This window comes from Mobula hypostoma, chromosome 13, assembly GCF_963921235.1.
Source record: "Mobula hypostoma chromosome 13, sMobHyp1.1, whole genome shotgun sequence".
Taxonomy (NCBI): domain Eukaryota; kingdom Metazoa; phylum Chordata; class Chondrichthyes; order Myliobatiformes; family Myliobatidae; genus Mobula; species Mobula hypostoma.
This window is the reverse complement of record NC_086109.1, coordinates 53,553,797-53,559,796: the sequence shown is the minus strand read 5'-3', so window position 1 is coordinate 53,559,796 and position 6,000 is coordinate 53,553,797.

The following is a 6,000-nucleotide window of genomic DNA, read 5'->3' as shown; positions in this document are numbered from 1 at the left end:
TGTGCTCAAACACCCGGATCACACATCACTATGCTCATACACCCGGATGACCCTTCAGTGTGCTGATACACCTGGATCAAACTTCACTGTGCTCAAACACCAGGATCACACTTCACTATCTCATACACCCGGATCTCTCTTCACGGTACTCATACACCCGTATCACACTTCACTGCACTCATACACCCGGATCACACTTCACTGTGCATATACACCCGGATCACACTTCACTGTGCTCATACACCTGGATCAGACCTCACTATGCTCAAATACCCGGATACACTTCACTGTGCTGATACACCAGGATCACACTTCACTGTGCTCATACACGTGGATGACACTTCACTAAGCTCATACACCCGGATCACACTTCACTGTGCTCATATACCCGGAACACACTTCACTATGCTCATAATCCTGGATAACACTTCACAATGCTCATACACCTGGTTCAAACTTCACAATCATCATACACCTGGATTACACTTCACTCTGCTCATACACCCGGATCACACCTCACTGTGTTCAGACACCCGTATCAAACTTCACTATTCTCATACTCCCGGCTCACTCATCACTGTGCTCATACACCCAGATCACACTTCACTCTACACATACACCCGGATCACACATGACTGAGCTCATGCACCCAGATCACACTTCACTATCTCATACACCTGGATCACACTTCACTGTGCTCATACACACGGATCACACTTAACTGTACTCATACACCCGGATCACACTTTACTGTGCTTATACACCCGTAACACATTTCACTGTGCTCATACACCGTGATCACACATCACTGTGCTCATACACCCGGATCACTTTTCAGTGTGCTCATACACCTGGATCAACTTCACTTTGCTCAAACACCTGGATCACACTTATCTATCTCATACACCCAGATCTCTCTTCACTATACTCATACACCTGGATCACACCTCACTTTGCTCAAATACGCGGATACACTTCACTATGCTTATACACCCGGATCACGCTTCACTATGCTAACACACCCGGATCACGCTTCACTGTGCTCATACACCCGGAAAACACTTCACTATCTCATACACCCGGATCACACTTCACTGTGCTTATACACCCGGATCACACTTCACTGTGCTCATACACCGGATCACACTCCACTGTTCTCATACACCCGGATCACACTTCACTCTGCTCGTACAGCTGGATCACACTTCACTATCTCATACACCCGGCTCACACTTCACTGTGCTGATACACGCGGATTGCACATCACTGTGCTAATACACTTGGATCAATCTTCACTGTGCTCATACAGCTGGATCACACTTCACTATGCTCATACACCCGAATCACACTTCACTGTGCTCATACACCCGGATCACACTTAACTGTGCTCATACACCCGAATCACACTTCACTATGCTCATACACCCGAATCACACTTCACTGTGCTCATACACCCGGATCACACTTCACTGTGCTCATACACCCGGATCACACTTCACTGTGCTCATACACCCGGATCACACTTCACTGTGCTCATACACCCAGATCTCACTTCACTGTGCTCATACACCCGGATCACACTTAACTGTGCTCATACACCCGGATCACACATCACTGTGCTCAAACACCCGGATCACACATCACTGTGCTCATACACCCGGATGACCCTTCAGTGTGCTGATACACCTGGATCAAACTTCACTGTGCTCAAACACCAGGATCACACTTCACTATCTCATACACCCGGATCTCTCTTCACTGTACTCATACACCCGGATCACACTTCACTGCACTCATAAACACGCATCACACGTTACTGTGCTCATACACCCGGATCACACTCCACTGTTCTCATACACCCGGATCACACTTCACTGTGCTCATACACCCGGATCACACTTCACTATCTCATACACCTGGATCACACTTCACTGTGTTCATACACCTGGATCACACTTCACTCTGCTCATACACCCGGATCACACTTCACTGTGCTCAGAATCCTGTATCACACTTCACTATTCTAATACTCCCGGCTCACACATGACTGTACTCATACACCCGGATCACACTTCACTGTACTCATCCGCCCGGATCAGACTTCACTATGCTCACACAGCCGGATCACTCTTCACTCGACACATACACCCGGATCACACATGACTGTGCTCATGCACCCAGATCACACTTCACTATCTCATACACCTGGATCACACTTACTCTGCTCATACATCCGGATCACACTTCACTGTGCTTATACACCCGGATGAGACATCACTGTGCTCATACACCCAGATCACAGTTCATTGACTTATACACCTGGATCACACTCCACTGCTCTCATACACCCGGATCACACTTCACTGTGCTCATACACCTGGATCAGACCTCACTATGCTCAAATACGCGGATACACTTCACTGTGCTGATACACCAGGATCACACTTCACTGTGCTCATACACCTGGACGACCCTCTATTGTGTTCATACACCCGGATCAAACTTCACTATGCTCATACACCCGAATGACACTTCACTGTGCTCATACACCCGGATCACGCTTCACTGTGCTAACACACCCGGATCACGCTTCACTGTGCTCGTACACCCGGAAAACACTTCACTAAGCTCATACACCCGGATCACACTTCACTGTGCTCATATACCAGGAACACACTTCACTATGCTCATAATCCTGGATAACACTTCACAATGCTCATACACCTGGTTCAAACTTCACAATCATCATACACCTGGATTACACTTCACTCTGCTCATACACCCGGATCACACCTCACTGTGCTCAGACACCCGTATCAAACTTCACTATTCTCATACTCCCGGCTCACTCATCACTGTGCTCATACACCCAGATCACACTTCACTCTACACATACACCCAGATCACACATGACTGAGCTCATGCACCTAGATCACACTTCACTATCTCATACGCCTGGATCACACTTCACTGTGCTCATACACACGGATCACACTTAACTGTGCTTATACACCCGGATCACACTTTACTGTGCTTATACACCCGGATCACACTTTACCGTGCTTATACACCGTGATCACACATCACTGTGCTCATACACCGTGATCACACATTTCACTGTGCTCATACACCGTGATCACACTTCACTGTGCTCATACACACGGATCACACTTAACTGTGCTTATACACCCGTATCACATTTCACTGTGCTCATACACCGTGATCACACTTCACTGAGCTCATACACCCGGATCACTTTTCAGTGTGCTCATCTACCTGGATCAACTTCACTGTGCTCAAACACCTGGATCACACTTATCTATCTCATACACCGGATCTCTCTTCACTATACTCATACACCTGGATCACACCTCACTTTGCTCAAGTACGCGGATACACTTCACTGTGCTGATACACCAGGATCACACTTCACTGTGCTCATACACGTGGATGACACTGCATTGTGTTCATACACCCGGATCAAACTTCACTATGCTCATACACCCGAATGACACTTCACCATTCTCAGACAATCGAATCACTCATCAATGTGCACATACACCCGGATCACACTTAACTATCTCATACACCTGGATCACACTTATTCTGCTCATACACCCGGATCACACTTCACTATGCTTATACACCCGGCTCACACTTCACTGTGCTGATACAGCGGATCGCACATCACTGTGCTAATACACTTGGATCAATCTTCGCTGTGCTCATACAGCTGGATCACACTTCACTATGCTCATACACCCGAATCACACTTCACTGTGCTCATACACCCGAATGACACTTCACCATTCTCAGACAATCGAATCACTCATCAATGTGCACATACACCCGGATCACACTTAACTATCTCATACACCTGGATCACACTTACTCTGCTCATACACCCGGATCACACTTCACTATGCTTATACACCCGGATCAAACTTCACTATGCTCATACACCCGAATGACACTTCACTGTGCTCATACACCCGGATCACGCTTCACTGTGCTAACACACCCGGATCACGCTTCACTGTGCTCACACACCCGGAACACACTTCACTATGCTCATAATCCTGGATAACACTTCACAATGCTCATACACCTGGTTCAAACTTCACAATCATCATACACCTGGATTACACTTCACTCTGCTCATACACCCGGATCACACCTCACTATGCTCAGACACCCGTATCAAACTTCACTATTCTCATACTCCCGGCTCACTCATCACTGTGCTCATACACCCAGATCACACTTCACTCTACACATACACCCAGATCACACATGACTGAGCTCATGCACCCAGATCACACTTCACTATCTCATACACCTGGATCGCACTCCACTGTGTTCATACACTTGGATCACACTCACTATGTTCATAAACCCGGATCACACTTCACTGTTCTCATACACCATGATCTCACTTCACTGTGCTGATACACCCGGATCACACTTCACTGTGCTAAGACACCCGGATCAAACTTCACTGTGCTCATACACCTTGATCACATTTCACTGTGCTCATACACCTTGATCACATTTCACTGTGCTCATACACCCGTATCACACTTCAATGTGCCCATATACCCGGATCACACTTCACTATCTCATTCACCTGGATGACACGTCACTGTGCTCATACACCCGGATCAAACTTCATTGTCCTCATACACACGGATCACACTTCACTGTCCTCATACACACGGATCACACTTCACTGTGCTCATACACACGGATTACACTTCACTGTGCTCATACACCTGGATCACACTTCACTGTGCTCATACACCCGGATAACACTTCGCAATGTTCATACACCCAGATCACACTTCACTATCTGATGCACCTAGATCACACTTCACAATCTCATAAACCTGGATCACACTTCATTGTGCTCATACATCCGGATCACACATCACTATGTCATACGCACGGATCACACTTCATTGTGCTATTACACCAAGATCAAAATTCACTATTCTCATACACCCCAATCACTCTTAACTGTGCTCATACACCTGGATCACAGTTCACTATCTCATACACCTGGATCACACTTCACTGTGCTCATACACAAGGATCATGCATCACTCTGCTCATACACCCAGATCACACTTGCATTGTGCTCGTACACCCGGATCACACTTCACTGTGCCCATATACCCGGATCACACTTCACTATCTCATTCACCTGGATGACACGTCACTGTGCTCATACACCCGGATCAAACTTCATTGTCCTCATACACACGGATCACACTTCACTGTGCTCATACACACGGATTACACTTCACTGTGCTCATACACCCGGATCAAACTTCACTGTGCTCATACACCCGGATAACACTTCGCAATGTTCATACACCCGGATCACACTTCACTATTCTCATATTCCCCAATCACTCTTAACTGTGCTCATACACCCGGATAACACTTCACTATCTCATACACCCAGACCACACTTCAATCTGCTCATACACTCGGATCAAACTTCACTGTGCCCATACAACCGGCTCACGCTTCAGTATCTCATACACCTGGTTCACAGTTCAGTTGGCTCATACTCCCGGATCACACTTCACAGTGCTCATACAACCGGATCACACTTCACTATCTAATACACCCAGATCACACTTCACTATCTGATGCACCTGGATCACACTTCATAATCTCATACACCTGCATCAAACTTCACTGTGCTCATACACCCAGATCACACTTCACTGTGCTCATACACAAGGATCATACATCACTGTGCTCATACACCCAGATCACACTTGCATTGTGCTTGTACACCCGGATCACACTTCACTTTGCCCATATTCCCGGATCACACTACACTATCTCATTCACCTGGATTACACGTCGCTGTGCTCATACACCCGGATCAAACTTCATTGTCCTCATACACATGGATCACACTTCACTGTGCTCATACACACGGATTACACTTCACTGTGCTCATACACCCGGATCAAACTTCACTGT